Here is a 13077-nt window from a genome sequence, read left to right on the forward strand (position 1 = left end):
TTAACTGTGTTAGGCTAGGCCCTAAATGCAATATGAGTGGTGTCCTTAGGAGAAGAGGAAAAGTTGGACACAGAGACAGACAGGGAGAATGTCATGTGAAGGCAGGCAGAGATTATAGTGATAGATCTATCGTCCCAGGAATGCTGGTGACTGCCAATGAGAAGCCAGGAGAGAGACCTGGAATGGATTCTCTCTTGGAGTGCCCAGAAGGAGCCAGTTCTGTTGACATTTTGATTTTGGATTTCAAGCCTCCAAAAATATAAGGCAGTAAATTTCTGTTGTTTTATGCCACCAACTTTGTGATAGTTTGTAATAGCAGTCTTAGGAAACCAAGGCAGAAACCCAACTGAAAATACGTAATTTCAGAAGTACTTCTAGGAAGCATATCCTTAGGATGTGATTCTAGAATTAGGTCACTTGCCATCTGGATAGCAGTAGAGATCCTATTGTTGGAGATAAACTATTAAAAACTTACTGCTCACTCTAGTGTTATGATTGCTGTAACTTTCACCAGTGGTGAGTTGGGAGGGGATACAGGCTACAGGAGATGCACTGACTTGGATGTACACAGAGCATTTCAGAGATACCGGAGGATTCATAATTACAAGGACTGATGTGGCTGGTTGTTGCTGAGTGCCACTGTTGCTTTGAAGAAGAAAACTGACAAGCTCTAATCTGTCACTTACCAAGCTAGGGCACTGTGTGACAGTAAGAAGGCCTCTAAGGAAGCATTTAAAGAGATTCCAAAATTTCTGTAGTTAGAAGACAGACTGAACTGCAGAATGACTAATGTACTTTGTTATAAAAATAGTCGTACTATAATAAAAGCTGAATTCACCATTTTGGCTAGTCTTTTATGCTAAAATATGAACCCTGATATGAAAGGAGTGGGGCTGTATTGAATGGGAACATATGGGTGGATATAGTTAAGAACATGGGATCCCCAGATTTCTCTGCAAGGCCTCTAGGCATGGCCTACTTGATTTTGCTGGAGGATAGCAGCCTTCTCTCACCAGAAGACCATGCCAAAACCTCAACTGAGATAGATGCCTTGGAGGATAATATTTTTCCTCTTCAAGATCTGACCTCACCTCCTCTACTGTCTTCTAGTTCTGTAACGAGGGTCAAGTCTCAGCATGGGCAAACTAGGGAAGTACTTCCCCACTAGAGATAAAGAGAAATTATTCACCAAAGGAACTTCAAAGAAATTGAGGGAGAGTATGCTAAGAAGTAGAAGTTGATTGTGTTTGAGTGTGGTAGGAGGGATGTAAGAGAAGTTCAGTAAAAGGCATTGGCCAATAAGGAAGCATTATCCCACACCCGAAAACTCCCTGGCAGAAGCATCTAAAAATGATCCTAATATGCTGCTGGAATGGTTACTAGAAACTTGTGGGGGACAAAAGGCTTGTATTAAATTAAATAGAAATGACAGAACTACTTTGGCAGAGTTTTGAGGAAAGGATCAAAAGGTTCAGAGAAGTGAGCATGCTAGAATGACTCTATTATATAACACTTGAGATCCTACCAACTGGCTATGTTTTTGGAAGGGTCAGAAAATGCTCTCATCGCTAAGCTTATAAGAAATGTGCCAGCGCTGGAGAAGCTCAGTGGCAGCTGCACCAGGGCTGATGATAAGCAATATTGTTAGAGAATTGGGCCCCCTTTCATCAATGGGAATGATAGGATTCCAGAATAGCAGAAGTTAGTGGCAATACTAAACCACTAGGAGTCTATGGGAATGGCTAATACACCAAAGTACTTCCCAGGGAAAAATACATGGACAAGCAACAAGAGCATGGTTTGATATTCATAATAAAAAATTATTAAACTGAATGAGCGAAGCCTGATATCATTAGTCCATGGAATATTACTTTCTTATTTAGTTTAAAAACCTAAGCTAGTCATCCCACCCACAGAAGGTCCCTATAATGCAACAAGTATATACTGTGGTGATTTCTGTAATTTGATTTTACATATTTTGCATATAATTCATTTATAATTTTAAGTTACAATCAGCAAGCCCACTATTCACATTCTAGCCTCTCTATATTGGCTAGTAATGCCTCTCACTTCCGGAAGAAACTTTGCACTATCTCTCTCTGAGTGCTACTCACTTAAGGTTTCCGTAAAGCCTCTGACCTCCATCTCTTGGTAGTGACCCCTTCCTCTAAATAGCTATGTTTATTTAACATTTACTATAGTTAGCCTTGATTCGTTGCTGAAATTTTAATTTATAAAGAGAAGTCTCTTAGACCCTTCCAAACAGGATTAATCTTTTACCCTAGAACTTAGTACAATGCTCTATGTTTAACAAATTCTTAATTAGAATTAATTAAGCATTAATTCTTTCCTTTTTTAAAACTAGGAATGAACCTGTTTATCAGTTTATAAAAATGAAAATACTATTATATCCATATATTTATCTTTGATTAATTGGCAGAATTACTTGAAATCATTGAGATAAACTTAGGAATAGTTAACATGGGATGCTTAACTTGAGTATAATATAAATTAAACTCAGGGTTTTTGTAAGATGGAATTTTAAGTTTTCAACACCAGATGAGTCAAAGGAAAATTAATAGCCACCGTAGAAGAGATACACAGTCTCACAACTTAGGCCCCTTTTTAATTCTGTCATTTGTTTATTACTTCATGATGACTAAAAAGCCACAACTGCTATCATAGACTCTTTTCATAAATTATCATGCCAACATGGGAAATGTGGCTGTTTTCTAATTGCTGAAAATTACCACCGTCTTGAACCAGAGAGACCTGAAAAAAGAAAGAAAGATATACTTATCTTCAGTTTCCTGATCAAAATCAGTCTTTCACTTGCCAGGGGCCCTTACTTCCTGTTCCCTTTCGAATTTGCTGCTGATTCTGAGGAAGACAGCAGCTAATAAGACCTCATGCTCACTTGTGCTGAACCAGAAACGTGGTTGAACTGTGAAACATTTCTATATTTTAAACTCAAATAACGATGCCTTTTGTTTTTTATTTTATCTTCTTTTTAATCCTGAGGACATTAGAACAAACACACAAAGACTACAGCCTTTCTACTTTAACACCCATCTGCTTTGCAGCCTCAGAGTTCTGTAGTGTAATTATTTCTATAGCAACCGGCTGAGGAAGTGCTTTGGCAACACACAGACTCAAACATGCTGTGGCAGCTGAGTGCCCAACCACACAGGGCTTCCCATCTCCCAGAGTTTCCAGGATTAGCACTTGCAGCTGCAGAAGCCCTTGCTGTTTTTCTCTCGTCCTTGGTGTCTGGTGGTAGCAGTATTTCTGATCTTACAGCATCATTGGCACTTTTTCCTAACACCCTGCTTCTTTGTCTTCAGTGTTTCTCATTGGATAGCTTGTAACTCTCCCCTTGTACCTGTTTTATAACAGTCTTTGATAATAAAGTAATAAACATGCTTGTTCTGAATGGCAGCTCGCAAACACAATTAGAAGAAATGAAATAATGAATAATTCACTAGTTTTCTTTCAGCTTCTTAAGACTTCTTTTAATCTGTTTTCCTTAGTTGCCAAACTTAGGGAAATTGAATCACGTGTCTTTAAAAATGAAGAAAGTTCAAAGAATATTAAAAAAGTACCACCAAAATGACTCCATTCCCCAAAATAACTTCATTTTCAATATAATGGAAACTTAGACTTATTTTATTTTAAAACTCACTTTCATCTTAGAATATTTTTCTTAATATGGTACTAATTAAGGCCAGGTTTCATTCTTGTTCTTACAATCTCATCTTTAGTTCATTTGTTGGGAGGAAACAAAAACAAATCTTTATTAAGAAATGCCTATGTACTAGATATTATACTAAGCTTTCTCCACAGATTGCCTCATGTGATCCACTAACAAGTATATGGAATATTAATTGTTACATATATTTCACAGATGGAAAAATGAATCTCATGTTCAGGACTCTGGCCAACCATGGGCTTGATGTTTGCATTTTGTGTGGGATGTAGTTTTCTCTGGTTGCCTATTATGGCCCCACCCTGATGAGTCAGTTGTAGCAAGCCGCAGCATTTGTACTCAGAATATGTTCTGCCTCTTGCTCACCAAAGCAGCATTCCTGTGTTTGTGACACCTGAGAAAACCGTCTACAATCCAGGTTCTTTCAAAATGTATTTTGTTCTACACATGTCCTGCCCTGTGCTCAAAGAGGACTTATGCCACCATCAGTCCTGCATCATGTGAAATAGCAGAATCTTTCCTGGAACATTTAACTGCACTGCTCCTCTCCTTGAAAACAGTAACCACACTCTTGCAGAAAAAAAAGAATCTCTCATTTGACAGTGATGAACTCATGCTAGATTGGTTGGTGTTTTTTCTTTTCCTAATTTATTTCTTTAAGATAAAATGTGGAATTTCTTACATTTTGTTGGTTTCTTTAAAATTATTCATATAGTTTAAGCACAGAATCTGCAGAAATTGTAAGGTTGTTTATTTTAAAATCAACATATTGATGATTTAAAATACATATAATTTTAGTAGCTTGAGAAATACAACAATCAAATAATTTATTTTTGCTCTTCAACTATTAGTAAGGTCCTTAAGATGGGATTTTTTATTACTTCCCCCAAATTATATCTTTCATGTCACTGATTCAAGAAAGTATTTTACATTATAATTTTGTAACTTTCTAGAAGGGTGGATAAACATGAATGCCAATCAATAGTATTATCAACTCTTTAAATATATAGCAGATAAAAAGTGGCAGAGTATTTAGAAGTTCATTTAACCAGATTACTCTCCAACACATGTGAGATCAGGGTAAAGCATATCTATCTGATTGAGTTCATGCTTTAGTATTCTTCTGGTTGGTTTGTTTTGAAAATGGAATAATTGTATTTTGTATTACAGTTGCTTTAATCAATAAAACTTATTCTGGTAATTTTGTAGAGGTTATGATTTATTTGGAACCAACAATATAAAGAAAGTTGTGTAGAGCGTCAGCTTATTTATTTATTTTTCTGAAGAACACTAAGAAAATTGGAACCTAAACATTTAATTATAGTTAATGATTTCAGGGAATAGAAGCAAAGAAATAATAAACAAAGATTTCAGTATAGGAACTGAAGGGTAAAATTTAATTCAGAGATAAAAGAATTTCAGAGACAAGGTCAAAGAAAATTATGAAAAACAGTAGAATTCAAGAACAATCAACCCAGAGAAAAGCTCTTGAGTGGAGAATAACTAGGCGTGCACCGTGACTTTTCGTTGCAATCCTTTCATTGTAATGACAATGAATAAATCAAACTGTCTCATTCTTTCTTCAACGAGCTTTGTTCCAACTGTCAGGTATGAAAAATTACTGAGAAGAACAATGATTTCAAAAAGAAAGAAAACTTTGAAAAATATGAACACACAATGAGTGCTAACTCCAGGAAAGCCAGTTTTTCAAGAATCATATATAAAATTAAATAATGATGTTGTTGTCAGAAACATAGTGTTCTTTTGATGTTCCCACACCCTCCCAAACAGAGAAGAGCAAGTGGAGGCCTGTGGTTTTATAGACTCTGGGAACAGGACTATAGATCCAGGAGTTTCCAGGATGACTTTTTCAATATTAAAAGGTAGTTACATGTATAGGCTCATACTCACTAAAGTCATCACATTCTGATCTCATTTTTGTATTTTATTGTTAATCTATAATTTTGTCTTCTGTAATGTTTTGTAAATTTATAATTTAAAGAATTTTAGTTAACTTTATACCTCTAAATATTTAATCTAAAGTTGGCACCATGGTCTGAAACAAAGAAACTAAAAGATCTGAATTCAACTCGCCTGTTGATGAATCACTGCCTTTAGCTAAATCTCAGGTTCATTGGGTTTCCATTTTGAAATATGTACAATGATAATATCACCTGCCCTACCTTTCTTACATTATAATTGTGTGATGGCATAAATAGACCTAATATGTGAAAAAGTTTTATAAGCACTATAAACAAATAGAAAGTTTCCCTGTTGACTGATGCAGCAGAGAGGATTTCACTTCTATCTCTGTGAGTTAAAGGACTTCACAGTAACATTTGAGAAGAAAATGCTAGACACTGTTTATTGTCCTGCCCTCAGGGTGATTTTGTCCCAGCTCAAGAATCAGATAGTCACAAGATAAAGTTCTAGATGACCAATGATGTACTTTATCGACATAGTGACACAATTCTTGGCAGGAAGAAAACTTTATTATCTATTCTCTCTCTCTCTCTCTCTCTCTCTCTCTCTCTCTCTCTCTCTCTCTCTCTTTCTCTCTCTCTCTCTCCCACACACATACACACACACAAATGTATACACACATATAAATGTATGCACATATATATAATTTTCCATTTCACAAATTAGTTTGAAGCACTCTGAAATATCTTCTATATATAGAAAATTACCAAAAAAAAAAAAAAAACCCCTTCCTAATATTAGTAAGAACAGTCTAGTGTATTTTCCAAATAAAATGACCTTCAATTGAATAGTGGCCACGATTAGACCTATCTTTCTGAATCATTATTTGCTTTATTATTCTTGGAAAAAAATTATTCCATATTACTTAGCAAAGTGCCAATAAATCTTAAATGCAGAAATCAGAGTAGAATAAACATAAGGTGATAACTGCAGTCCCCTTTCATCCAGATCCGGTAACAGAATCCACTACCCCAATGTGTTTAAACTTTTCCAGATGAAATGCTTCCAATTCTCATTTGGTAAAAATATTGAGAAAATTAAAGTTACTGCTACATAAGAACCTTAACATCGAGTGAATGTTGAACCCGCACACAAACACACATAGGTACACATTTGTCTATACTACAGCAGAAAAGAACCAATTCAGTTTTACAACTTAAATGATTAGACCTGGTTATGAGAAATAAAACATTTCTGCTCTTGCAAGGCAGATCATCAGTGTAAGAATCTGAGAGAATAACAGGTGCTTGTGTCCTGAAAGTTACCAGGGACAGAAATTTAGACACTCTTCTTTACCCATCTTGGCTTTCATTTCCCTTTTTGAGGACAGTTCAAGCTTGCCTTAGGAATCTCAATATGTGCCCAAGAACACTAGTAGGTGGGATCTGTTGAGTTTCCATCTTAAATCACAAATCAGCTAGTCAACCATAAATAAACACAGCCACATCATCACCTTGTCACCTGCCCACTTAGGCATGATGCCCTGAAAAGTTTCACGTTTCAGAGTCATGGGTAGATAAAGATTGTGGATTGATGGAGAGCTACGGTAGATCAGCAGTAGCAAAAGAGTTAAAGACACCAAATGTTAAATCATATTTACCGTGATAGATTGAATTCCCACCCTACTCATTTAATTTCAAAGAGTTCTGCACTGGTCCCATGTAGAGAATTTATTTATTTAGGAACTTATCAAAGTCAGGCAGGTGATAACAGTGCTTCTTTTATCTTTGGTTTTCTTCCTTTCACCCTTTAAATATGTTGCTCTCCACCCACTCCACCTCCACTTCCCAATTTTATTTTTTAACATTATAGTCAAATAATACTTATTTTTCCATACAATGAGTTCATTCTAAATCCCATTCTGGTCACTCCGAATTCTGTTAGTTAATAACATGTCTGCAGTGGGTTATTAAACAAGAAAGCCATTCTTCATTACTGTCATCTTTTCATTACTTAACAGTGACGGATTTCATTCTAAAATGAAAGGGAGAATAAAGATAGAATACAGAAACTAGAATTGATTTCACAGATATAAATTTCTGTTGCCCAATCACAGGACCTGTGTTTTATTATGTAACAGGTCAGTATCGTCTCACCTTTATCCTACCTAAGCACTCCTAGTAGATTTTCTCCGGACCATTGTAAGAGAATATAATCAGCTTCTCAATGGTGGAGGAAAAGTCAGATTGGCCTGTCTGATTACTTATTATATAATTTCTTGAATAAATGAGCTCATGCTAGTAGAGAGATAACTCACCATTTATTATTCATGTAACAAGTACTTATTAAGTGCTTACTATGTGCCACGCACTGTGTTAGGAACTGGAACTAATAAGAAATAAATCAGGGAACTCACAGTTTGTTGGGGAGATAGATATCAAATACATAATTATATAAGTAACCACACAAGGAGCTATATATCATACCAAATTCATTAAAAAATGGTTCAGCATTATCAACTTCTTAAGTCATAATTCCAGTTTTCTAATTCTTATTTATTTTTATAGAGAGGGGACAATTGTAAAAAGAAAATAGACCTTATTTATATGTTTTCAAGCTTTGTCACATTATTGCTGTTCATGACAAGTGGTTACAGAATTTATACCACTTTTGCAAAAACATCAAATGCATAAGGTGTTAAACTAAGTAATTTTGATGCTATGATAATGAGATGAAAATGGGATTTTACTTTTTTTTTTTTTTTTTCAGATTACCAGTAAATCAGTACCAAAGAAAATTTTACTCCATGCCTGTTGTTACATGACAGGAGCAACATACAAAATACACTTTTAAAATTCCATCTGATTCATAAATCACTGTAAGACCATAGAGTACTTTTTTCAACTATACAAAAGGAAAATAAAGGCAATCAGTTTTAGAAGTTTAAAGACTTTAAACATTTTCAGACAATAAAAGAAAGAAAATGGTGGGCTCCATTCCTGAAAGAAGGTTGGAGACATTTGTTATTTTGTCTAAGAAGCATTCCACCTGATGCTAAGAACAACCCTATCTTTTATTGGGTAAAAATAACCAACCAGTTCTAATAAGGTCTTCCAGACATAGTATATTATTTCTCTTTCCATGGCTGATTGTTTTAGGCATAGGCCACCGATCCAAGCTAGGCCTATCAGAACACTTTCAGAATCTATTCCCACAAACAGGAAAAGAAACCTTGCTTCACTAGTAGAGAAGTGGTGAGAAGCAAGAAGGACAACAATTTTAGTTGTCATGTTTCCTATTTTTTAGAGAAAAACTAGATGGATTAATGCAGAGATAGAAAAAAAGAAACTTCTAACAATATTCAAGTGTCTGAGAGTCTAAGGGTCTCATCTACACTTGAGTTACAAAAGACACCCAATATCTTTCTCGTGCATTTCCCTCTTTCTGACTTATCTTGTCAGAGCTCCATTTCCGCACTAGCAATCCTGACTAACCCAGGGACTTATATTGAACACACAAGTCAACAATACCACAGATATTATTTCTATTATGGAGAGGTTAATTAACTTATAAAATGATGATAAGCTAGTTGAAAAGCTCCCTTGATCCTAATGCTGGTTTCCCTTGGTGATTTGCCTGGAATCCTGAAATGCTTACCTTGCCACAATCTTCCCTCTCTGTCTTCCTCTACCCTCCTCCCATCACCTGGCCCAGTGAAAGAGTTCAGTAAATTTAGTAATTACTTATTATCATCTATCCTATACTAGCTCTTTACCTAGCATTTGAAGAGTCTTTCTGCCACTCTACTGTTGAGAGCTATTACAACTGGCTTTATCAAATTGATTTGTCTTCTGATCCTCCTCTTCTGTGTTCCTGCTTTGATTGGCCCATTCCTCCTGAATTTGACTTTCATCCCTGGACAAAGCTGATAATGGTTCTTTCGAGGTCCGTGTTCTCATAGCCTTTTTCTGACCCTCACAATGGAAGAGTAGATGTGATATCTTCACAGCATGTCCACAAGGAGCAGAGAATTGAATTTCGATGCCTTCAAAGGTTTAACTATCATTGCCTTATCTTATTAACCTACTCTAGTTTTTTGTTTTTTAATGAAGATATTGGCTCTGCTGATAAGAGAATTACCCAAGTCATCAAACAAACTTCCACTTATGATCTCTTGGCTGCAATCACCTCCTAAGGCAAAAGTACAATTTCAAAGCCAACACTATTTATGAGTAGACCATTCACAAATTTTATAGGGAGAAAAAGAGTAAGCTTTCTTTCCATTGTAGATTCTCTGACACATCACAACTACTGGCATAGTTAGAATGTATATTCTGTGAGGGTGGTAGATTTTTTTGTCCTATTTTTCACCATATTTGCCAGTGCCTAGAATAGTACTTACTATGCATGATTACTAATACTTTTAGGAGAGCTAACACACAGAGATTGGGTACAACTGAACCATTTTGCTAACTAATTGAATAAATGTTTCATTTTGCGTATGTGTGTGAAGCCCTGTGGACAGTTTTAGTATGAGAATGCATCCTGAAGAAATTTAGTCTATAGGGGGAGGGGAGAGAGACTATATAAAAATAGGTATATTAAAATTCAAATTAAATGAATCTGTGTTTCAGATATAACCAATATGCTCCTTGCTTTCCAGAGAAGCAACACCCCTTTCTACAGTGACTTGCCAAGTTACGCTGCCAAGGATTGGCTTTTGAGCTGGATTGTAAAATATGAACAGGATTTTAACAGAGAGCAATTCAAAGTCAGAGAATGCCTCGAAAGTCTTTTCTGAGCCTCCATGAGCTCATCAGAAATAGAGTAATATATTTAGGTAGCTGAAATAATTTGACTGTAATTTATTAAGAATTGCAGTATCTTCAAGATTCAAGTATTTTAACCAGTTCTCAGTGCCTTCCAATGTGGAATACGGTGGTTTTTCTACCACTTCTCCTAAAGGAGAAATGAGTCACTGTTTAAAAAAGCTTTATATTTTCCTTCCTTTCTTTCTTTCTTTCTTTTTTTTTTTTTGAGTTCACACTCTAATTTTAAGCATCTGCCATTTTTAAATTGAACTGCCCGAGGGGAGGAAAAAGATACAGGTATTTCAAGAAAAGGAACAGTGTTAACTTCCCATTACTTAGGTTCTAACAAGATTGTGCATTCTGCTGAAAATCTCCCTCTTCCTCTTCCTCTTCCCCACCCTGGTAAATTTTAAAGTGGTGATTCATTAAGCCACAGTTAGACATCCTGAACTTTGGTAACTCCTGCAAACAAGTTTGTTCACAAAATGGATTCGTCATTAATTTTCTCAGAAAGTCCCTGTCATGTTAGTTACATTGACTACACATTCATTCTTGTCCTTGCGGTACTTGTTTTCACAAACCCTCAACTATAGCATTTAAAAATATATCTATAGTGATATTAAACTTAGTACACTCAAGCTGCATAAAAATGTAACTTAGATGTTTCAGTTTAAAGGAAGTTTAAGAGACACTGCATTTTAAAAAGTCCATGAGACAGTCCTTTTAATCTGCATTTCATTTTCATATTGCAAATATCAAATGCTATAAAGAATATTTGCCTAACCCATCATTTCTAATCCCAATGAGTTTTTGTGTGCTCCCTCTTCATCCAACTAAACCTTTATTCTCTTTACACTTAGAGTACTTTAAGCAAATTTACTTGTGTCCACAGCAAATATAACCCAGCTCCAGGCAGCTGACTTCTTGTTCACTCAGATGGAAATTAAACTGAAATATGCATATTGTAAGCACCTGCCACAACCTCTTAAAAATGCAAAACCTTGCAGGCAACAGGATATAGTTTCAAATAGAAAGCAGAGCTGCTGATGAAGCCTAAGGATCTTTAATTTTCTGGATTGCCATTGTAAATCCATTAGCTAAATTTACATTTCTTGGGATTCTTCTGAACCTATCTATCACATATAAAATTTAGAATTGTTTCTTTTCACATTTTGCTTATTTTTAGTCTCCCCAAAAGATTCCTAGTTATCTAGCAGACTTAGGGAAAATGTTAGAATTTGCATGTTTGGCTTTGAGCTTAAAGATGATCTTGGTTATAAAAAGCATTGCTTTACCTCCCTTTTTTATCTTATATTTTGATGCTTATTTTATGACAGTTTCATGACTTCCCATATTTGTAAGGATGTATAGTAAATATAGAATGTCTAAAAAATTAATAGAATTATTTTATATTCTAGTTACACAGCAGTCCCAATTATCATACAATTATGGCATTGAAAGACATTTCAAATCATTCTGTTATTAAAATCGGTCTTAAATCCCAAGCCATTATTATGCAAGTAGAAAAAATGTGGTGTGTCATTGCAAAATTCTAGCATTATCTGTTACCCTTTAACTATAGTTACATCTGTCTTGAAAAAATCAGAGATAACCATATACGCTAGACAAAATATTTTAAAAATTCTTCATAATAACAAATATGCCAAGACAGTATGAGCCAAAGATCAGTCAAAGCTTTATTCTACTACCTAGTTGGTTTATATCCAAAATAGTGCAAACCAAATTCGTCTTTACTCTCTATTGGCAAGCAGTTCTGGACCTGCACTACAAGAGATTTGCTGATGGTCTTTATTAACAGTTCTACAGGCATGACAGGCAACTGCTTCTTGGGGAAGGCATTTAACCCATCCACTTCCTCTCTTAAGACTAGGTGAACGTCTAGTCCCAACTCCATTACATCGTGGATGGAGGATAAATGGAGAGGAGTATGTAGGAGGCAAAGAGGAATATCTTTGGAACAAAGAGAGATTTTTTCACACAGATCCATTATACATTACATCTTCTTTCAATTATAATGCGAGTGTAAGCTGGGCTCTAAATCTGTGCAAAGGCATTTAATTTAACCAAGGGTTTCCATAGTTAATAACAAGTCTGTATTAGTTTGCTAGGGCTGCATGTTGACGTACCACAGACTGGGTGGCTTAACCAACAGAAATTTAATTTCTCGTAGTTCTGGAAGCTAGAAGTCCAAACTCAAAGTGTTGGCAGGGTTGGTTTCTACTGAGCGTTATTAGAAAAGAAGTGTTCCAGATGGCTCTTCTTGGCTTGTAGATGGCCGTCTTCTCCTGGGTCTACATTGTCTTCCCTTTGAACATAGGTGAAGTTTCTCTCCAGTGCTTTTCTGTCTCTGCTCCTTGGAACTACTACACTTGTTCCACCTGAGGACTGGATGTTCCTCTCCTTCCTCCCATCAAATCTTCAACTCGAAAAGAAGAATATAAAGTAATTCTAGGGGAAGGGAAATTTCTCATCCATAAGGCTAGTAACTCTGTACTGATTCTTCTTTGTCTTTCCAGATCTTCTGGAAGCTTGTTTCATTAACTATCCTGTCTTTCCTCTACCTTCAGCACTCTTTCTTTAGCATATATTCATATCCTACCTCACAATTAACACTTG

The sequence above is a fragment of the Furipterus horrens genome, unplaced genomic scaffold (genome assembly GCF_987537825.1).
Source record: "Furipterus horrens unplaced genomic scaffold, mFurHor1.1.pri manual_scaffold_4, whole genome shotgun sequence".
In the NCBI taxonomy this organism is placed as follows: Eukaryota; Metazoa; Chordata; class Mammalia; order Chiroptera; family Furipteridae; genus Furipterus; species Furipterus horrens.